Source organism: Adiantum capillus-veneris, chromosome 3 (assembly GCF_014529385.1).
Source record: "Adiantum capillus-veneris isolate H3 chromosome 3, ASM1452938v2, whole genome shotgun sequence".
NCBI lineage: Eukaryota > Viridiplantae > Streptophyta > Polypodiopsida > Polypodiales > Pteridaceae > Adiantum > Adiantum capillus-veneris.
The window spans coordinates 109,312,840-109,337,144 of NC_140933.1; positions in this window are offsets into that span (position 1 = coordinate 109,312,840).

A 24,305-nucleotide genomic window follows, 5' to 3' on the forward strand; every position below is an offset into this window, starting at 1 on the left:
TCATCACTATATTTTGCCCATTTCTCACATCTAGGCTAGCCACAATCACATTTTCCCTCTGATGTGGTGGCTAAAGGGAGTTAATGTGTGATGGGAGAGAGAGAGAGAGAGAGATGCGTTATTGAAAGGATTTAGATTATCAAAATCTATAGCAGGTGTAAGCTTGTACTACTAACTCTTATGAGTAACAAGCCCACCCCTGGCATTATCCCATGTAGGTATTGGTAGAATATTTCATGAAAAAGAGTCTTAGTTCTCTCCATTTAGATACCTTTTTCTTTTCTTTAAAGAAATGGACTTCATACTGGTGAGAGGCGGATTTGCAAGATAGACTCGGTGGCCTTAACACAAGGGCTAATGCATGACGGCCTCACCATGAAAGGCAAACAATAGGGGCACCATCTATCTTGAAATGCGGCTAGGACGCAATGACAATACTATACAGCACACCATACACCATGTCACGCAGCTGAACATGTTATGAATTGTGGTATGAGGTGGTAGAGAAGAAAGTGGAGTTGTGAATGTAGGTGCGTGGACTACTATTCACACAAGAGGTGGAGAACCCGCACACCAATACATGCAAATCAAGAAAAAAACAACCCTAAGGTGGCGAACCCGTACACCTCTACATACAACGCAAAAGAAATAAACAACTACGTGACATACTCACAAATCTAGCACAATAGAAAGAATGACATAACGAAAAGAGTAAATTATTTGTGGGGAGAGATAATGGATAGAGAGGGACAAGAGAGGAAGGAGGAGACCATGGGTGCCTCATCGATGGGTGGAGATGATGTCAAGGAGTGGTCTGAGGGTAACCTTCACTCTTGTTGAATGCCAAATCCTCCACTTCAAATTGCACCAAGGCGTAGCGATTGATGATGATGAAGGTAGAATATGTGTTGATGAGTAGCTTGTGTGTGCATAACCTCCTTACCATTATGGTGCGATGGTGTCTCCCAATGATCTTTTACATGGACTAACACTTCTAGCTATATTAGAAGTGTGGAGGCATGGTGCCTACGTCTCAAAATGCTCATAACTTCTAATAACATAGAGCTTGTGTTGTGGTGAGAGCGTTGTTGTTTTGGTGATAGAGACCCATCCTTATATAGAAAAAGAGGGTGGGATTTTCTTATATATTATTGGGACGTGACCCACACCATGTGACCGTGGGTCTCAGCCATGTGTGATGCAATGATGCTTGTGATAGAGGTCCACAGATAGAAAATAGTAGGGAAAATGATAGATGGAGGGGAAAGGAGAGTAGAGGAGTGGGGTTTTTACAAGATATGTTAGTCGTAGGTAGCTTACTTGAGAGAGGAGAGAGGGTTTTTTACAAGATATTGCCGAAGGAGGTTTGTCATTGGAGAAGATAAATCCGCCACTTAGAGCGGTAGTGGCTCTATCTTTGGCCAAGACTTCATTTATTGTAGCTTTGTTTCTCTAACTCATGCCCTAGATTTCAAATATAGAGTAAAAATATTCAATGATTTTGTGGTAACACACAAAAGATTAATTATGAGGGCGTAGGTGGAGTAAAAGATGATTACAAGGTTGATGTTGTCGTTTGTAATTGATGAACGTAGGCATGGCGCACCTAATTGGCGCTTCCGTAACTTGATGCTTCGCTCGGACAAGCCTCCCTTGTGTCGTGTAGTTTGTAGTGGTCGTAATCAAATGCCTTTGCGGTTGTCACAATGGTTGTCACTTCATTGAAGCCGTTGATGTGAAGTGCATATATACGAGAGCATGTTCATGTGTGGAAATTGATGGTGGATGTAATTTGAATATTGCGGGCTTATGGGCTGATTTGTGAAAGTGTTTGGTGGTGATTATGAGAGTGGGGTGTGTGTTGATGGTAAGTTGTGTATGTGAGTGTGTGTGTGTGTGTGTGTGTGTGTGTATATATGGCTGAAAAACAACAATTTTCAGCTATGGAGAGCTTGGGAAAGACATGAGAAGTATGTTTGTATAAACCATAATAAGATGGATCAAAAGAAGATTGCCATTCCTAGATCACGCATTGTTCCTAAGGGTGTGGATTCAAGATACAATTTGCAGGTGGCTTTGATAGGTACGATCACTCATGGCCATGGAGAAGGTCACTTTGTCTTGAATGGTTTGTGGCCAAGGTTTGTGGCCAAATGATCCAAACCTTACAATTGGCTTAATTGCTAATTGTTTACATAACTTAGAGAGGATAGATAAGCATCCTCTTCGTGATCTAGCAACAAATGGACTACCAAGGAGTAGTATCTCTCTACTACATGCTTTGAACTCAAGGGATGCTTTAGACCACCATCACATCGGTCCACAAATCCAAATGATGTTCCTTGTTTGTCCTTTTAAGTTCTTTCTCCCATTGGGATAAGAAAGACTCCTTCCTACGTCTACAATGGTGCGTACGCTTGCAATACATCAACGTGAAGATGATGTGTGTTCTTTCTTTGGGTAAGTGTTGAAGATGAAGGGGTTGAGGATTGCAAGTTCAAATTGATGTTTTCATTAGGAAAAGTAGTGTTGTCCATTCCTATGACTAACAAAATATCTCAAGTTTTGACCGGCGAAGGCTTGGAAGCTCACGTTTGAAATCACTGTAGAGCCATGTTTAGAGTTGATAGAGTTCCAACTTCTTGTAGCTTATGTTTTTAGAAGGAATGCTTGTAAATTGGTGTTTCAAATCATAGTCATACAGTTATTTAGATTCCTAACAAGAGAAAAAAAAATTGCACCCATTTCCTTCCCTAGAGTGCTACCATCGGCTTGGGCAAGCCAACTCCTTTGTTGGAAACAAACTTCCCTCAACGAGTTTGATGCACTCTTACAAAATGAAATTCTACAAACTCACTTGGGCAAGCCAACTCCTTTGCTGGAAACAAACTTCCCTCAACAAGTTTGATGCACTCTTACAAAATGTTAAGGCCGTTACGCCGCTAGCGGAAGCTAAATAGCGAGAACTCAACCAACAACAGAATTTGTCAGACGAGGACGAAGCTTGACCCGCAGGCGCATGGAAACAACTAGGTGGGTGTCAAATCACCTACTCGACCTTCTAAAGACAATCACTACTAAGGAAATCAAATCTAAGTTCTAAAATACGCAAGTGACTGAAATCCGTACAACGAACGAATGCTATACGAAACAGGATCTAGAATCATTGAATCGATCTCAAACTCAAGGGGAAGTATATACACTAGGTAAGAACAACACCCTAAAGACTTGAACTTCAAAATCAACCTATAACCACTCCGTGCGGCAAACGCTATGAAGACAGGCCAAAAAATACAGGTGACCGAAACTTGACCCCGATGGTACTAATGTGTAGATCTACTCGTTGTGGTTCTATAGATATGCTGCACACTCTATTCCGACACACAAGTTGGAAGAAAACTCACACCAAAGCTCGTAGGAACTTACCACACATAGAAGCCGATAGCGCGCACTCTTGGTATCAGTGCGTAGCTCTCGCCGTTGCTAACACAATGGCGGTGTCGCTTCTCCAATGGCGGCTCCGTAGCTCGCGTAGCAAGTAGATAAGACTCTCTCTCTCTCTCTCTCTCTCTCTCTCTCTCTCTCTCTGACACAGTCACGGCGCTCAAAAACTCACCTTTGATTAATAAAACTGAATCCTTTTTAGGTTACAAAAACTTTGGCTTATATACCTCAGCCTTGGAGGTGAGAACATCTCTAACTAATTACATCAGCGAGTGAAATTACTTCGGGATTACAAGCTGGAAACTCAATTGAGTCTCATTACTTAATGAATGGCTCCATTCAAAATCAATGTCGGAAAGACATTTATTACAATCAATGGTTACAAAAATGATGAGTGTGAGCAAAAATGTGGGTGTGATCCTCTGCTGGCTCAACACTCCCCCCCTCCGCGTTCATGTCGTCCCCTGACATGACTTTTATGCTTGGTCAATAAAGTCCTGTCGTCTTGAGCATCTGCAAATGTGATTCATATCGTAGGTTGCCAATGGTCAAGGTTGGGCTGAATATTTTACTTTCATGGGTGAAAAAGCCGGTGTAGAAATCTTGTGCCCGTTAGGGTTTTCACCATGTAGGCTTTACCTATTCTCTCTCCTGCCTTTGGTCGTGGCATCCTGGGGTAATTAAGCCAATTTGGCTTCTTTTCTGCAATCCTGCCATGCTCTTTCCAGCTTCTGACTCTTGGCACCGGGCAGAAGGTTGCATTCTCCCGAATCTCCTTTGGTGCCTCCACCAAGTAGATGAGGTAGGCTGGGTATTTGTTCAGCCAACCTTTCCTCCATCTAGGTTGTGAATCTACTATCTTCTTTGATTGTTCCTCCTTTGTGATGTCGCCTTCGTAAAGAGCGACATACTGCTCCTCCTCTATTCTCTTTTTCGTTTTTATCACTTCAAACTTCATCAAAGGGAAAGGCAGGCTGGGTTGCATCCACTCTTCATGGAGCACTTTTGTGTCTAATCCCTGAAGTCTAATGGAGATGAGGAGTCTCCTCTCCCATTCCATTTTCGCCTTGGCACTCTCCTCTGTTGACTTTTCTATTTGGTCATGGAGCCTTTGTTCTTCTTCTTCAGAGATTCCTGAAGTCGAGGCCACCTCGTGAACTGGGGCTGGATCTTCAATTGTGGTTGCGTCTCCAGTTTCTGGTAGCTCTATGGTGGCTCCACCTGATTCTTCTTGTGGTGTCTTTGTCTCTCTTCTTTGTTGCTCTTGTAGATCTTGGAGCTGTTTGCGGAGGGTCTCATTCTATGTTCTTAGTGTTTGATTTTCTAAAGTGAGCCTCTCCTCTGCTGCCAATGATCCCTCCGCAATGTGCAACCTTTGCACTTGCTCTAATCTTAGCTCTCTTTGTAAGCTTCGGACCTGGTCTTCCAGAGCTGGTACAAGAGCTCCCTCTTGTTCGGTCCCTGCTTTGCTAGCTCTAGGAGTAGTCCTGAGTCTAGTGATTGTTCTTTCTTGGAGCTCGACTCTTTCCCTTAGCTCAATGAGCTCATCTTTAGCCGCCTCCAAGTCGTCTTCCATCCGCTCCCTTGCTTCCTGTGCACTTGTTACTTCTCTTGAGGCCTCGGCTAGCTGGAGTATTAAGCCCTCTCTCTCGTTTTCCGCGTCGTAGAGTGATGCTTTATGACTTTCAGATTCAGTCATAGCATTCTCTAATTTCCTCTGCAACTCGGCTTCCCTTTGTTTGGCTGTCTCAATCTCCACTTCCTTTGCCTTGGATCTTTCTTTGATCTTGCTGAGCAGTTCATACACCATGTGCATGTCTTTTTCATCTTCATCTGTCAACTCTAAAGCTTTTTCTGCCGCCACCTCCACTGGCTTCGGCTCTTCTAGTACGTTCTGCTCGTCCAGTTTCTCTTTACTCTCTTTTGTACTCTTTATTTTTTCCTCTGTCCCTCTCCGATCATCTTGTTTTTGTAGGGTGATCCCATAAATTGCCTCAAGGGCCTGTGCTTCAGTGTACCCTATCTCTACCAGATCCTCATAATCGTTTTTCTTTTGCTGAATTGGATCTATCTCCTTTTCCTTGGTCCCGGCCTCTGGCTTTTCCATACCAGCCATGTCCATCTCTACTGTGGTCTCTTCCACAATGATTTCCGTCTTCTTCGGGCTTGGTACATCAGTAAAGGAGGGCTGATTGTCCTCAGTCATCTTGGCTTTCCCTTTGTTTGATTGCCCGTCTTTCTCTTGAAGTTCAGTAGACTCATCTACTTTCTTCTTCCCCTTGTCTTCCTTTTTCAGCTCAGCTTTTAAAAGCTGTACTTCCTCTTCAGTGTATGGCTCGACAGGTTGCTGCTCCAGTATAGCCTCTAACTCCTCATACGCTCTAATATATTGATCGTATTGATCAACATGTGGCCTGGCTGAGCTAGTTCCGACTTTGGTGGGGTCTGGCACCCACTTTTCTTCAAAGTCCCCCTTTAGAGCTCTTTCCGCTCTAAACTGCTCCACCTGTCTTTCCATTCTTGCCGCTTTTTGACTTTTGGTTTGCTTGGGAGCAACCTTCTTCTTTGCTTTCTTCATAAGCGGCTCATCCACATCCTCTTCAGGTTCTGAAACTATTTCTAGTTTCCTGCGTGCTCTTGTGGACGCCCTCTTGGATACTTCAGGCTGTTCTTCCTCCTCATCGGCTTCTCTAAGCCACTCATTCTGGGAGGGAACCTTTGGCCATTGATCTCTGGCTCCAATAGCTTCATAAGCTATTCTTGTCATAACTTCAGCTCCTCCTATATACTTTGGCTTCTCGTTGTGCATGGCAATTACTTGCTCGTGGATGTGTTGAGCGTAATTCACCTCTTTTTGAAAAATTGCTCTTCAATGCCCATGTGATGGTAGTTGCAATGGCATGGGGTGGTGTCGTATACTTTTGCGGTCTTTTACTGCAAATATGGAGAAACTGGTTGTACAGTCGGCAAAGGGTTGCCGCTCTTTGGTCTGCCATATCTCCATAGGTTGCATTCTGTTTCTTGGACCCATAAACCTCTATAGCCTCCCTTCTTTCCCTAACAGAGCTCCCTTTGTTGTGCAGATTCAATGCATCTGCAATGAGCTGTGAAGTGATCTGTACCTCTACTTTCTCTCCATCTATTGCTGTCAATGTGGCTTTCCCATCCTTCTGAATGGAGGTTGCCAACTCATACACTCTTCTTGTATCTACACCTGATGGTCTCGAGGTGAAGAATCTGTGCAAGTCTGCCCTTTCCAGGTACCTGCTGATGTTCTCTGACCTGCTATAATCCACCAATTCTTGTGGGATGTTCGGTAAGTTCTTGCAAGGTTTGGTTAGGCGGTTGTGCCCCTACCTAGCGTTCTTCCCCATTCCCCGTCTGCTCTTGTTTCTTGGTTTTGGTAAGTTTTCGCGACAAAAGTTAACGATAAGCATCAAAAGCTTATGGCAACGAGTCTACCTCTCATGTCTGGTTTCCTCTGAGCTCTCGTAGTAGTCGTAGAAGGCGGTAGAAGGTCGGATGCTCCTGTGTGCTCTTTGCTCTCTCCAAGAAGGTAGTAGTGGAAATGAGCTTGAAAGTGATGTGAAAAATACTTAACTTCGGGCTTCCTGGATCACTTGTTACCAAATTTGACATGTGCTCCTATCTCGTCGTGAAATGCACTTTAGGATTTGAAATTTCTCAATTTGGACTCCGTTTGACCTGTTTCTGAGAAATCTGTCCACTTTGCCAAAATTCTGTCATTTCGGGCTTTCCGCAACTTTTTCAGAATTGTACCCAATTTTTACCATGGGTTGCCCTTGTCATTAGGACCATCACCGTCTATTCTTTTCTTTTTTCCGATCTCATTTCACCTGCTTTTTTATTTTTCTTTTACTTTTATCAAGAAAATCATAAAAAATAAAGGAAAATAGCAAATTGAAGCCAAAAAATTCCACACATACACAATAAATAGCTGGTAACCCTGTGTATATGAATATACACTTATTTGTGATTTCTGGACTTGGATTACCACTTTTTAGCTCCAAAAACACTCTTATTTAGTGATATTTACACGTTTAGAGACCCAAATTTATCATTTGATCTCTTCTTGTTGCAAAACAAGGTATATAAGGGCATAAATATTATCAATATCCGCAATCAAACATAAAAATTGCAAAATCATGTAAGACACTGCCCTTGTAATATAATTTTTGTTTTTCTTTGTTTTTGGCGCTTGTAGCTGCTTTGTAACTCCTGTATACCTGTATACCTCCCCCCCTCCTAGTCTGAGTCCTACCGGACGACTATGAAGTGTTTGTGGGCGAAGCATTGTAGTTGTTTTGGTCATAAGTTCCCAATGCAATTGTAGAGCGATGATACAACAGTCTTTCCAATAAAGCTGCTCTTTGTTTGATTGAAGGATTGGTGGTCGGGTTTTGGGTTGGTTCTGGCACTTCGGTAGTAGAATCAGTAAATGGATTCTTCTTTACTTTGTTGTTCTTTTTTACAATCCAAATCTGCTTCCGCTTCACTTGTGCTTGCCACAAACTCTTTGCGACCCAAACCTGCTTTGTTCTTTGTGTTGATTTCCTCGCCTTGAAATACCTAGGAGTTTCCGTTGATTGTACTGAAGGGAGTTCCTGTTTACAAATCTTTGGGATCCAAATTTGCTTGCTATAGCTTTGTGCCGTCGTGAACTTCTTTGGAATCCAGATCTGTTTCATTGTCCTTGATTGTCTGGAATCACTCTCTTGTTTGGTATTGAAGACTTTGTTTTCCACCTTTGTGTTCTCTGGCACAACCTTTTTTGGTCTCCATACCAACTTTGACTCCGTTTTTTCCCAAGGTTGAGCTGTTATATTATTGCTTGTCTTCCTTATCCACTGTTGAGAATTCCTCGTCGAAGAGTAATCCGGTTGTATAGAAACTTTTGGTTGCCATTGCTTCTTCTTTTTCTCTAGTTGTTGTTTACCTTTGTCTTTGGATTCGTCCTTTGGAGTTGGCTCTTCTCCTTTGGTGAACTTAACTGATTGACTTTCACCTTCGTATTTGATAAGCACTGATTTAGAACTCCAATCAATCATTGCATTGTATTGCTTCTGCCATGGTTGTCCTAGCAATAATGAATGTTGTGTAGCTTGGTCTTCAACCACGTAAAACATATGAGGATACACATACTGGTTAATCTGTATATGTAAAACTGTGCATCCGACAGTTTTGATTGAATTCTCAGAGTAACTCTTTAACTCTTGCTTGGCAGTTTGTAGTTTAGTGTCATTTGTCAATTGTCTATACAAACTGAGTGAAAGTAGGTTAGATTGAGCTCCTGAATCCAATAGTGCTCTGGCTTTGATTTGGTTGGTTCCTACTTTGCATTCAATGATGGGTTCTTCTTTGTCATTATCCATTTCTGTTATACTGACTGCGTTTATTCATATTGCTCCTTCATTGCACTGTTTCTGACGTAGTAGTCTTCTTTTCTCCATTCTTTCCTTCGCCTCGGCTTGCGCTTCCTCCAAAATCATTTTCTTTTTCTGGACACGCAGCTTTTCTTGATGTATTTTGAGAAGCATGTCTTGGGTTAGCGGCAAAAGATACTTTTTCACTCTGCATCCACTAATCCAATTGGGCATTTCTTCTCCATCTAATGTAGCAAGCTTGACGGCTCCACTTGGTGATAGATCTTTAATCACCAGAGGTCCCATCCCTCGCTTTTTAAGCTTCTTAGCATGCTGTTTCAGAGTGTAAACTAGGACATAGTCCCCAACCTTAAACTCTTTCGTCCGCACATGCTTATCAAAAAATTCTTTTTGTCGCCTTTTTTGAGCGTAGATAGAAGCTACTGCTTTTAGGCGAAGCTCATCTAGCTTTTCTAGGTCATCTATTCTATCAGAAAGCTCGTGCCCTGTCCACTCTAGATCCTTAGCCACCCTTAAGGTTGAAATCAAGAATTCTATTGGTAAGATAGCATTTAGCCCAAAAACCATGTTATATGGGGTCGTTCCTATTGATGTTTTATATGCTACCCTATATGCCCATAATGTTGAATGCAACTTCTGGTACCAGTCAGTTCTCGACTCAGATACAATCTTCGTGAGGACCGTGCATATGGTTTTGTTCGTTGCTTCAGCTTGTCCGTTTGCTTGTGGATGATACGGGGCTGATTTCCTATGGATTACCATGAATTCATCTAGAAGGATCTCTATCACTTCATTTATAAAATGTGTGCCTCGATCACTCACAATTTCTATTGGCAATCCATATCGTACAAAGACGTATTCATATAGAAATTGTGCCGTGGTCCTGGCATCTGCTTTTTGAGTTGCCTTTGCTTTGACCCACTTTGTTAGATAGTCTGTAGCCACAATGATGTATTGTGCATGAGTCTTATATGCAGGAGGTGAAATGGGTCCGACATAATCAATCCCCCATTTTGCAAAAGCTCTTGCCCCCATCATTGGTCTAAGCGGCATATCATCTCTTTTAAGTGGTACTTTGGTCCGCTGACAGTCATCGCACCGTTTAACGTATTCTTCAGTGTCCATATGTAATGTTGGCCACCATATTCCTGCTTCTAAGACAAGTTTTGCTGTCTTATCACCTGAGAAATGGCCTCCACCTACTCCTCCATGAGCTTGCTCTAGGATTATCACATACTCAGACTCTGATGCGCAAATCCTAAGCTGGTTGTCTTTACCTCTCTTATAGAGTTGATCTCCTATTAAAGCGTAATCTCTAGCTTCTGTCTCTACAGATTTCTGACGAGCTTTTGACGTTCCTTCTGGGAAAGTTCTATTTGTGAGATATTCAACAATATACTGACTCCAATCTGGAGCGATCATTATCTGATATAATGTCTAATACTCTGCTGGCGGTTTCGATGAACATATAATACACACAGTGACATATTCATGTACGCTTTCTTTCATTCCTGGCCAATAGACTCCCAATTGTAACAAATTCCTATATGTGTTCCTTCTTGAACAATGAAATGCACATTCCTGAACATGTGCTTCGCACAGATATATATTATATCTTATGATTGATGCATAGTCGTAAAATATGATCATTTCCCAATTGATACAACCTTCCTGCAACCAATTGAAGATTCTTGGATTGCCGAATAGCAATATGTTTCTGGTTGTATTCTCTTCTATCAAACTCTCCTCCATAGGTTAATAGGCTAACGACATTTTGAGACCACTTCGGTATCATTTCTATGTTGAACAAGTACGCGTCTGGCATGTCTTCATCTACTCCTATAGGGTCTTCTCCATTCGTCAATCGCGAAAGATGATCAGCTCTAAGATGTGTTTTTCCTTTCTTTACTACTACCGTGAAGTCGAATTCCAGTAAGATAATGAACCATCTCACTATTCTCCCGGTATTGCATGGTTTATTCACTAGGTAGAGCAAGGCTTGGTGATCCGTAAAAAACACAAACTTGTTGGCTAGAAGATAATGCCGAAATTTCTTCACAGCATATATCATTCCTAATCCTTCTCGCTCTGTTGTGGTGTAATTCTTCTCTGCATTGTTGAGCTGTCGACTGGCGTAAAAGATAGGAAAATCCATGTTTCCTTCTTCTGGCTGAGCCAGAATGCATCCTATTGCATATGCCGAAGCATCTATATGCACATGGAATATCTTCTCCCAATCTGGTGATTTCAAGACTGGAGCAGTAATGAGTGCCTCTTTCAATTTCTTGAACGATTCCTCACACTCCTCTGTCCATTCAAAGTTCACTATTAGCCTGTAAAGTGGTTGGCCTATTATAGCATACATGTAAATGAATCGTCTATAATATCCGCAATGTCCCATAAAGCTCTGTACTTGTTTCGTATTGGTTGGTCTAGGCATATCCACTATAACTTTTATCTTCTCTAAATCCGTGGATATTCCGTTTTGTGAGACAATATGTCCCAAAATTCTGCCCTGTCGTACCATAAACACACATTTCTCAGGATTGAGACAAATGCGATATGTCCTACATTTCTCAAATACTTTTCTTAGGTGTTCTAGATGCTCATCTCTCAGAAGAGAATGTACACATAAGTCATCCATGTATATTTCTAGAAACAACCTTAAGTATTCTTTGAAAGCATGCATCATCAGCCTCTGGAAGGTTGCGGGAGCATTGGTTAGACCAAAAGGCATAACCCTATAAGCATAGATTCCCCACTCAGTTGCAAAAGCTGTTTTATGTTGATCTTCCAGTGCTATGGCTAGCTGGTTATATCCTGAAAAACCATCAAGAAAGGAGTAGGCTGTTTTCCCTGATACATGCTCTAGAACATGATCAGTTATCGGCAGGGGATAATTGTCCCTGATTGTTGCAGCATTCACTTTCTTTAAGTTGACACACACTCGGAGTTTTCCGTTCTTCTTGGGTACTACCACAATTGGAGATACCCAATCGGTGTGTTCAATCTCGTATATGAATTCAACTTCCATTAGCTTATCTATCTCTTTTTTCATTCGCTTAGCAAATGTATCATTATATGTGTATGGTCTCTGTCTGCTAGGCTTTGCGTCTTGTTTCAGTGGGACTGTGTGTTGGCATATCAATGGGTCAACTCCCTTTAAGTCCTTATAAGACCATGCAAACACATCCCTATACTCTCTGAGAAGACTCAAAAGTCTCTCTTCCTCACCTGGAGACAAATATGTGGCTATGTACACCGGTCTAGGTGTCTCACTTGGAGCTGCTAAATCAACTTTTTTTGCATCCTCCGGTCCGTCATAAGATTCGTTCTCCTTTCTCTCTCGAATAGGTGGGGTTAATACCACCTTCCTATCCTCTATTGTGAATTTCCTATAGTGAGAGGGAACATCCATGTTTTCCTTGATTTTGGCGTTTTCGTCCTCTCCACTCTCAATTTCTATCATCCAAACTTCTTTCAGAGTTTTCTTGAGCTCTCTGTACTTGTTTCTAAGTTCTAGCTTGGACTCCGTGTGTTCTCTGTTGCGCTTGTTCTTTTCTGATTTTTCAGTTTCAGTTTTCGTTCCATTCCTTTGAACTCGATTTCTTGAGCCTCTTTTGTTTTTTCGTAAGCTCTTTTGATCATTGCCTCTCATTCTTCCAGAAACCTTGTCCTTAACACAATCTTCCGCCTTTACTAGCATTAGGAATTGATTTTTTCCTCTTATTCTAGGCATCGGATTGGTTCTAACCCCCTTTGTTTTTCTCTTTGCTCTATAGCGTTTCTGGCGTTGTTTAGTTTGGTTTGGAAAATCATAAAATCGGACATCTGTTATAGTTTCTTTGTTTCCGCTTCAATTGTCCGTTGACTCCTTGTCTGCTTCATTTTCCCACTCAGGATGATTGGGAATGTCGTGAAACACCTCCTCTTCATCTTCCTTTTCCAGTGTATCGTTCTTTTCAGTTTCTTTTTCGAGTACAGTTCTCAACATGAAGTACGGAACCACATCGTACCCGTCCTTGTCGCAAAATTTCGTTGTGGGACCATCCGGAATTGCACAAACATCTAGGGTTGCTAGAATGTGTGTCCATTCTAATGGTTCAAGCGTGTCCTCTGGAAAGGGTTCTCCTATATAATTTTCGTCTTCGATAGCCCTTTCTTAAACACCTTCTTCTCGTTTCAGACTTCCACATTTCGAAGCTCCACACATCCATAACTCCTTGGGTTTACCTAACCAAGCTGGAAATTCGGATCACGCCAAAGTAGCTGAATCAAACTCTTCCACCGGTGTTCGGTTCACATCTTTGTAGCTATGGTCTCTCAGGTTCACATGTGTAGTGGTTTCCATATTTCTCAGGTATATGTGATCGTAGCCCCAATCTTGGACCATTTTCAACTGTCTCATGAATGGTCTTCCCAATATGATATCATAGTTATTCTCCTTGCCAAAATCGACAATAGCAAAAGTATGTTCATATTCAATGCCGCAAGAAGTCACTACAACTTTCTCTAATAACCCCATAGGTTTCTCCATGTGTCCATTTGCTAATTGGAGTTTCAACCTAGTCTTCCTTATTGCTGGTTTCCCCCATTTTTTCCAGATTTCTTTTGTAGCAATGGCTACCCCAGCTCCGCTGTCTAGTATTGCCATCGTGTTTACTCCTTGGAATTCAACTGGTTAGGTTGTATTCCCCTCTTCACCTTCGCAATACTCTCCGACCTTGTTTAAGGGTACAGGCTTAGCATTCTTTTGTGGTTTGCTCAGCTCTTGTATACCCTCTTTCAGTCTCGATGTTGGGTCTTTTATCCCGAATTTCTCCAAGCATTTTCCTACAGTGGTCCACATATGTGGTCTTAGCCTCGAAAGCTCAGCTAGAGTGATAGTGCATGTCACTGGTGTTGACAAGATCTCTATCAATCCTTACGAGTCCATGACTTTTTCTGATGAGATTCTTCGTGAGGGAAGTGCTCTAATCTCGGATTTTGCTTCATACTCTCCTAAGTATGAAGGTAAGGTTTTCAGTGAGTGAGGCTTGCTCTCCATTGTTCTAACAGAGCCCCCATCTCCCCAGTAAGATTGCAGATCCAAGTCCACTTGAGATCCAGCCTCAAATTCCACTATGGGAGGGTTCTTGATGTCCTTTTCCCAATTTGTCTGATTAGCTTGGCAACTTAGCTCGTTTGCAAAGTTTGCCTCTCTCACTTGTTTCCAAAATTCATTGTAATCCTCATCTCTTCCGTAAGACCTCTGTATGACTGGATGAAAACTCTCTATCTCCTGATCGGTTGTGTTCAACACTATGCGGTCATCCTTGTGTGTATTTTCAGGCTTTTGTGCACTGGGAGTCTTTTCAGCTACCCGTGAAATGATAGTCTCTTGCTGAATTGGGTTTTCCGTTCCACAATTCATTGTTTCTTTTGGTGGTTCTAATAAGGCTTGTGCAGTCTCCATCATTCTCTGGCACATTTCAAGTCTCTGCTTTTCCAATTCCGCGTTTGGGTATGTCATCCACCTTTGTTCTTGTGTTTGGTTGTTCTTTAACCTAGCTTCGTAAGCTCTCATCAGTGCGTCCAATGGTTCGTGTACTTTGTCGACTAGCACTGATCCCCCGAGCTTAAGCTCGTTGTTTCTTTGATACTCTTTTGTTTCGTTCTTTCCGGGCTCATCTCTCGTTTCCCGTTTTGACTCTCAAGTTTTTCTAATCTTTCTTTCGTTTGCTTTAGTTCCTCAGCTAGAATAGCATCTTCACGTTCTTTTCTCAACTTCATGCGTGCTTTTCTAGCTTTCCATGTGTTTCTCTGACTCCGCGGTTCTTGACTAACCACTTCAGTCGCTAACTTTCCATTCTCAGGTTCTCTTGTGGTTTTCTTAGCTTGAGCTCTAGTAACAACTTGCGTTGGTATCAGAGTTTCATTTTCAGACCCACTGCTGGTAGGAATAGTTTCTAGTATATTCAATGTCGTCTTTTGCACTTTGTTTGGATTCTTTGAACAATCCTCAATGAAGTGAGTAACCCCACACTCAGTGCAATAAGCGTTAATTCTAATGATTTCCGTATGTGGACAAACATTCATCAGATGGTCACCTCCACACTTGTAACAGGGTCCTAGTGCTGGTCTTGGTCCCATTTGATTCGTCCTTTGTGGATAGGATGGTCTTTGTCCTGTTAACCCTCCATGAGCTATGAACATCAATGTTCTTGCGTCCAAATTGTATCTCTCTTCATCAGTAGCACTTGTAACTGTTGGGGTTCCAACATTCCCCATCATGCCCCATGGTTCTGGTTGTTTGGGTTCTTCTGGTGGGTAATACACAGTTGGAGACATGTGTGCACCAGATTCTTCATAATAGGCTTGAACAGGCACTAAGGCTTGTTCTTCCTGATTCTCTAAGGTTGGTGCATATCTAATGCCCACTGGTCTTGCTCCTGGTAAAGGTGGTTGTTGTCCCAATACCGGTTGCGGTCTTTCTATTCCCATAGGTCCTGGTACATTTCCCGTTGGGTATCGAGGTACTGTATGTACCTGAGGTGGTGCTAATTGAGCAGGAGGTGCATACTGACGCTCCCTTACATACCCTTTGTTGTAATAGCACTCCTCTGTTGGATGATTTGTCCATTTTTGCTCAATAGCACACCATTTCAGCGGTTTTGGCAATGGTTTTTGGTATGGTGCCATCCTTTTTAGAGCCTCTTGTATCATTTGCTCTACATTTGGCATGGTTGTTGTTTGAACATTATTTTTAGTGGTAGTCTCGCTCGCTACGGAGGAGGAGCTACTAGATGCAAAATCTGTATCCGCTGACACCTCTCCATAAACCGTACAGTTATCCACTAAGTACAATGCCTCTCTCGTTACTTGCTCGAAGCTTGTACAAGCTTTCAAGTGCAAGTCCTTCTTGAGAGTGTCGTTTCTCAGTCCCTCAATAAAGAGAACAGATAGTCTGTCATCTTGTGGTCGTTCACGTACTGGACATCTCTCAATGTATTGTTTGAAGCGAAGTGAAGCTTCCTTCACTTTTTCGTGTTCTCTCTGTTTAAAAGCATATATTTGTGAGACCGTATTGTGCTTAATCCCTCGCTTTGAGAATTCCTCAGCAAACTCTCTTAGCAAATGGTCAATGTCATGGAATCCCCCTATGTTCAGTGGTTGAAACCATGTCAATGCCATACCTTCTAGAGTAAGACCAAATCCCTCGTATTGTGTATGGAAATCGGTTATCTGCTCAGCTCTTAAGACTTGCTTAAAGAGTGACACATGTGCATACGGATCTCCTGAACCACCATACTTCTTTGGCATACACTTGGCTACTTGAGATGGTCTCATACGTCTATGGTCTGCTACCAATCTCATTGCTCCTGTGTCCCGGCTAAATCTTTCTCTAGCATCATGGATCTCATGGGTTACCCTTGTCGGTTCCCCTGCCCTGAATCTACTACTAGGAGGTAAATGCGATGGTTCCGCTTCGAACCTTGGACCTGGAGTGGTATATGTGGGGATTGGAACTGCACTACCTCGATTCTTATCCATTGACTCTCTGGAATGTAATGATCCCATTGGTCCAAGCTTCGAGTACGGAGGTTGGCTGAAAGAGTCAGCAACCTGAGTTCTTTGTCCTCCTGTTGTCATTGGGTTTTGCACTCCATTTGTTGGTGCTGGTCTTTGTGAGCTAGAAGTAACATAATACTGATGTAGTGGTCCCCCAAAGTATGTATATCCTTCTAATTCTTTCTTGCCCATTGTTGAGTATTGCCTCCCATACTTGTCATAAGCAGCAATTTTCACTTCCGATCCCTCTGTGTAGGTAAAGACATAAAGTCTTTTTTGGTCTGTCAACTCTCCGGTGTAGGGTTCTTCACATCTATAATAGAGATCTTGCTCTCCATTATTATATTTGTATAGCCCCACATAGATGTTATCAGTGTTGATCCTTGTAGTTTCATTCTCTCTTCTTAACCTCGCATCAGGGAAGTTCATTATTGGTGCCTTCTCCTCAAGTTCTTCATCTACTTTGGCTTTGGTGCCCATCAATCCCCACTTGTCCACAATGTTAGGGTTTAGGACTACCAAGTACATGGTACCCTCATCATCTAGATATCTATCTCCGCTATAGCTCACAGGCACTAAGTCCTTGAACTCACTAGGTCTCTCCTCTATCTTTACACAATAGCGGTCCATTCCATCTTTGTAGATCTTGGCACCTTGCTCATTGTCGTACTGGTATTTTATGAACAATAGCTTCATTGTGGCGGAAGGATTTGATGATCCTGCTGCCATATTTTCTCTGTTGCTCACGTTCAAGTGTTCCAAGTGTTCGGTGAAAATCTCGTAAGATCTCTCCGAAGAAGTATCAGAGACACTTCCTTCAAAGATCGGCTCTAATGGTTGCACCCAACTTTGGTTTACACTTCCCTCGGTTGATATGACACTTGCTTGTTCCCCTTGTTTTGGTTGGTTATTCTGGAGATTCCTGCCCGATCTCAAATTCATCAATTCCCCTAAAGGACTTTAACTTTTTTGTCTCGGCAATTTGTTTTCCCCAAGTTTTTGTGGTCAGAATTGATCCAAACTGATTGATACTTTGTCAATTGTTTAATCTTGTTAGTTGGACAACTTCTGTTTCATCAAGTGAGAATTTTGTTGCAGTTATGCTGAAAAAGACATTATACGCGTATGATGTCTTTTTTCACAGATTTAGACTATTTTGGTTATGCTCACTCTCAGTAGCCCCCTTATGCTCTGTCCACTCACAAAATTTAGTTTAAACTCTGTTTGAGCAAGTTATGGCTAATTTAGGCTTTTCTTGGCAATTTTCCGCTTTTGACTTGTTTTGGGTCAATTGTGATCCAAATGGGATGAAACTTGAAATATAACCTCTAGACAGCTATTACAATGGATCTGTGTTGGCAAAGTATCAAAATATGTCCAAAATTAGGTCAAAGACATCATACGCGTATGATGTCTTTTTCATCAATTTGGGTCAAGACTTGATATTTATGCTTCCTACAGTGCTTGTAACAATCTTGTCAGGTCAGATATCAAAAATAAGCAGTGGATGTGCCAAAAGACATTATACGCGTATGATGTCTTTTGTCCCAGATTTTGACTATTCTTGGTTTTAAGCCTTCTCCAATGTTTATAATTGAGTTTCAAGTGTTTTTGTCAGGTTTGAATGTAAAAACAAGATCTGAATCCAAAATTTCCTATTCTTTGCGTTTCTAGGACTCCGACTTGTCTTTTTGGGTTTCTTTGAGTGTTAATGCTCTTGTTTTAAGTTGAAATTAGGGTATAACCCCCCCTTTTGAACACTTTGGTAAAGTCAAAATTTTTGTTTTGGTCTCTGTTTGGTCATTTAGACATCATACGCGTATGATGTCTTAAGTTGCAGATTTCCAGTTTTTTGGCACAGAATCCTTCCTAAAGCTTTCTCTAGTGCTCAGCAACTCCCAAATACACAGAAAATTTCTCTGACTTTTGTTTATTGTAAGTTTCACTACCAACCCGACGGTTTAGTGATCTAACATGCAATCAACCATATCAAGCAAATACTCCAATGATTACTAGCTCTAGATCAGGATCAAATGAAGTCCTACCTAAGCTATTCCTAATCATAAAATGGGTTTGGTAATTGTGATTTTAAAGAGATCCACTGCCACTCACGGACTAGCAAATTCTTCTTCTATCAACAACTACTCAACACCAACAAAACAACAAACAAATCTAAGCTAAACTAAAAATACTGTCAACACGGAAGACCCAGGAATACCCCACTTCCTAGTATCTCTCGAGATCTTCGGAGTCCACCACTCCTAGATCTTTTCTAACTAAAGTATACAAAGTAGTTTATACCACTCACCTCGTAGGATTAGTCTAAGGTCACCTACTTAGGGCTCTCGTCCCCGGCAGCGGCGCCAAATGTTAAGGCGGTTACGCCGCTAGCGGAAGCTAAATAGCGAGAACTCAACCAACAACAGAATTTGTCAGACGAGGATGAAGCTTGACCCGCAGGCGCATGGAAACAACTAGGTGGGTGTCAAATCACCTACTCGACCTTCTAAAGACAATCACTACTAAGGAAATCAAATCTAAGTTCTAAAATACGCAAGTGACTGAAATCCGTACTACGAACGAATGCTATACGAAACAGGATCTAGAATCATTGAATCGATCTCAAACTCAAGGGGAAGTCTTTACACTAGGTAAGAACAACACCCTAAAGACTTGAACTGCAAGATCAACCTATAACCACTCCGTGCGGCAAACGCGTATGAAGAAAGGCCGAAAAATACAGGTGACCGAAACTTGACCCCGATGGTACTAATGTGTAGCTCTACTCATTGTGGTTCTATAGATATGCTGCACACTCTATTCCGACACACAAGTTGGAAGAAAACTCACACCGAAGCTCGTAGGAACTTACCACACATAGAAGCCGATAGCGCGCACTCTTGGTATCAGTGCGTAGCTCTCGCCGTTGCTAACACAATGGCGGTGTCGCTTCTCCAATGGCGGCTCCGTAGCTCGCGTAGCAAGTAGATAAGACTCTCTCTCTCTCTCTCTCTCTCTCTCTCTCTCTCTCTCTCTCTCTCTCTCTCTCTCTCTCTCTCTCTCTCTCTCTCTCTCTTAGACACAGTCACGGCGCTCAAAAACTCACCTTTGATTAATAAAACTGAATCCTTTTTAGGTTACAAAAACTTTGGCTTATATACCTCAGCCTTGGAGGTGAGAACATCTCTAACTAATTACATCAGCGAGTGAAATTACTTCGGGATTACAAGCTGGAAACTCAATTGAGTCTCGTTACTTAATGAATGGCTCCATTCAAAATCAATGTCGGAAAGACTTTTATTACAATCAATGGTTACAAAAATGATGAGTGTGAGCAAAAATGTGGGTGTGATCCTCTGCTGGCTCAACACAAAATGAAATTCTTCAAACTCACTTGGCCTCTTCTTTGAGCATGGTGGCTCACAATGCTAGGAAGAGATCACAAATCTCTCTCTTGGAAGAAGTGAAATCCCTACCAAAGGAGGAAACAGTGGGAGAGTTGGTTCATCAAGAAGTCACCAGCCAAATGAGAGATCTCATCTCACCCTCACTTAAGCCTTCTTTCCCAAAACATCCCCACCGCACTACCCACAAAAAGCTTCCCCCTTCAACCCTAATAGGCACTAAAAAACCTTTCAATCATTCCCCTTCCATGGCTAAGAACACTCATGAAGAATTCACCCGTCAACCATTTAAAAAACCCAAAACCACCTCTTCGACGGGCCACCCCCACCCTCCTCCCCCTCTTGTAATTTTCCCATTCTAGCCACTCCACAAAGCCCCTCCCCCTCCTCTAACAACCCCTCTTGCTTACCCTCTCTTCTCCAAACTCCCAACTACCCTCTTAACTCTCCTTCCCTTAACACCTCCTGCTCATCCCAAACAAAGCCTCTTCACCCCAAGTTTAGCCTGCCCAAAAGCTCAAAAAACTTGCAAGGGAGGAGGTTGAACTAGGGTTAGAGCACCCTACCTCTTGGGTCTACTTGCTCTTTCCTCAACCCCCCTCTTTTTTCTCACATTTGGACCCCTCCTCCTTTACTTTCCCCCTCCTCTTCCACCCCTCCCACTCGGGTAAAAAGCGTCATAAATTTTGGCTTCCTCTCACAAATCCTCACCTCTTTAAAGTCTTGGTTTTAAGCAATCTTTCTATCTTCTCTCTTGAGCACAAAATAACCAACCTCTCTTTACACAATCTCTCTAATCGTCCCCTCTCCTCCGACGAACATAGGCTCCTAGGGCTTGGGCTCAATTATATTCCTCCTTCTCCTCCACCCCCACCAAATTCCATTCTAAAAGCATACTCTAATTTAAAAAGAACCCGTCATCTTAATTTTTTTTTTAAAGATGCTTCCCCTCCCTCTACCCTCTCCATGTCTATCCCTAACCCCTCTCGGAATCCCCCCTCTCCTTCCTCTACCCTTAACCTTGCTTTCAAACATATCTTCACCCTCCTTAAACCCCTTCTCTCTTTCATTCCACGCTTCCACAAAAAACCTTTCTTTGTTGAGGCCTTATCTTCTTTGAAAAACAACCATAGCATTGTTATCAAACCGGCCGATAAAAACCTAGGACCCGTTATCCTCTCCAAAGAGTGGTATAATAAGGAAGCCCTTCATCACCTCATGGACCCACTTACTTACTCCAAAGTTTTTGCCCCCCCTCTAGATTTTGTTTTCTCCCTCCTCACCTCCATTGTTTTGAGTTACCCCCTTATCCCCAACCAATGAAAGAGACTTCATCCTCTCCTCTTCACGTACTAAACCGAAACCTTGCCCTTTCTTTCTCCTACCTAAAATACATAAACCATCCCTTGTAGGCCGGCCATTTTCTCTTACAAAGGCTACATTTTGGAAAATGCATCTAAATGGCTCCACGCACAACTCTACCTTATTCTCCTATCCAAAAACCAACATCTCAAAGATTCCCACTCCCTTGTCTTGGACCTCACTTCTACCCCCTTTCCTCCCCATATTATCCATTTTTCTTTTGACGTTGAATCCCTCTACCCTAGCATCCCCACCACCTAAAAGATCCTATCTAGCATTTTTATTTTCTCTCTCTAAGATGATGTGGAAATTCTTACAGAGCCCAAAATTGAGTCCAACGTACTCCTAATGAAGCATGTCAAGACTCAAGATCCCAAGGTAGAAGACCATATTGTAAGCTCATATTCACAATGATCTTGATGATAAAACACAACACAATACTCACCTGCCTGACAATACACATGGTAATACCCATTCACAACATGGACACAATAAAAGAAAGTTTATAGTAGCCAATTCAGTGGTGTCCAAGAAACCTAAGGGGTCTAGAGGGCCTCTCTCTACATAAGAGTTTGAGAAGGTGAAAAAAGAAAACTTATGTTCAACATAAAAAGTTATTGGAATATATCTTGCACTACCGGGATGTCATTCTCAAGTTGGAATGGTTAGATACTTTTCAGCAAGTGCCTGGGTTTATCCGTGGTCTGACATCAAACCTTAAGAATCATGTCAAGACTCACGATCCCAAGGTGCTTGGAGGAGGCCATAGTGCAAGATTATATTCACAATGATCTTGATGATAAAACACAACACAGTATTCACGTGCCTGACAATACACATGGTAATACACGTACACAACATGGGCACAACATGGGTCTAGAGGGCCTCTCTCTACATAAGAGTTTGGGAAGGTGAACAAAAATAATTATGTTTTGAATGTTTAGGAAGTGGCCATGGAAAAAAGGAGTGTCCCAAGGAAAAATATACTGCCCAAGGCAAGGAGACAACAATGCACATGGTGCAACTATTGCCTCTTTAGTCTTTCTCTCCTTTCTCCAATGTGGAGGTAACACACACCAAGATGGTGCATGAAATTAATATAACGGCTTCCATGTGGCAGCAAACACTCGGTCCACATGAGCTAGTGTGTATACATGGGTCTATTTAAGGACACAAGGTGAGTATCATGGTATATTATGGTGCCTCATAGAAATCCATTAACTATGGGTTAGTGAAACAACTCAAGCTTCCCTAGACTCCAAGTTCCCACCACTACAAGGTAGCAATGATGAACGACCATGATGCCAAGGTATGGGATACTCAAGTGATATAACACGTCCTTGGATTTTCAAGTTATGAATATGGAGCGTTAAAATGTGGTACTTGGTTGAGAATGGTTGCACAACCTAGGACCATCACTTAAGCTATACGTGCACAACAGTCTGATGTTTGAATCCCATGGTGCACATGTGTTATTGTTACGAGAGAAAGATGTGCCTTCCTCACCACCCATGTGTATAGCAAAGCTTATGAAGATCACTTCTGATAATGAAATAGAAGTAGTTTTCAAGTGTTACTCTTTGTGTCATTTTCATTCAAATGTTGATTCTTTTTTCATCGAAAATTCCTTATCGCCGCATACTTCTCTCTCTTTTCTCCCTACAATGGCTACTACTCTCTCTCTCTCCTCAACAAAAAAATCTTGCTAATCATTTAAAATTTTTTCAATGGAATATCAAGATTTTTTTCCTAATGATTTACCATCATGATTACCATAGACACGATCTATTTAACATGACATAGACGTGGTTGTAGTCAGGAAATCGATTAGTAAACCACCTTACAAAATGAGCCATTTTGAGGTTGTTGAGGTGGAACGTTAGCTTGTTGACTATCTCAATAGACGGTGTATTCAACCTAGCTCTTCACCATGGGCTTCTCCTATCCTATTGGCAAAGAAAAAAAAATGGTAGCATGCGCATGTGCGTTGACTATAGTGGTTTGAATGCGGTAACTATTAAGAACAACTACCCATTACCACAAGTGGATGAGTTGTTTGAGAAGCTCACCCATGCTTGTATTTTTACTAAGGAACTTTGCAACATCTAAATCAGATGTTTGAATTGCTACAAGCAAACAAGTTATATGCCAAAGATTTGAAGTGTGATTTTCTCAAGGAGGAAATTCACTATCTAGGACATGTCATTTTAGCTGATGGATTGTACATGGATCAATCCAAAGTGAGTGCCATTTAAAGGTGGTCTTATCTCACAAATCTAGAAGATTGACATATTTTCTTGCGATTTGTAGGTTTTTATGGAAGGTTCGTTAAAAACTATGTTCACATTGTTGTGCCAATGACGAACCAACTGAAATCCAAGGGGAAAACCTTTCAGCGGGGTGCCGCTCAACATCAAAGTTTTGATGCTCTCAAGGACTCATTAACTACAACTTCTACTCTAGCCATTGTGGATCCTTTGAAGCCATTCGTTTTAGAAATGGATGCTAGTAATCATGCTATTGGAGCAGTCCTTCTATAGGAGTGAAGGAAAATTGTATTTGAAAGCAAGCAGCTTGATTTAGCAAAGCAGAACTACTTTGCTTATGAACAAGAACTCTATGCAATAGTGTCTGCCTTGAAGACTGTTGGACGGAGAGACTCACACACCCATGAAGTGCATGCAAACACTACCTAGATCAACATAATGTCAATCGAGGACACAGATGACACGATAGGCACACGGAGGAAATCTCTTAAGATTGTCAGGCTGAGACCATCCTACACATACAACACTCTGGAAGGCCAACTAAACCACAATCAAGAACCTCACTACTCTCAACTACACCACCTAGATACATACACACATACGGAAGGTAACTCACCTAATCATGCCAGATTCATACGAAACTTAAGGAACACCATCCCCTCACTAGGATACACCTATCCCTAAGCTTCTACACTCTAAACCCATCTACGGAAAACACGTAGGATGACAGAGCAGAATTTTGAAAGTGCTCGAAACTGAAATTTATGAGTACCTATGCGTAGCTTATGTTGCCACGATTCTATAGACTACTAGCACGCGGAAAGCAGACATCGTTTGATACACTTAAGGCCACAGATAGTTCATAGATGCGT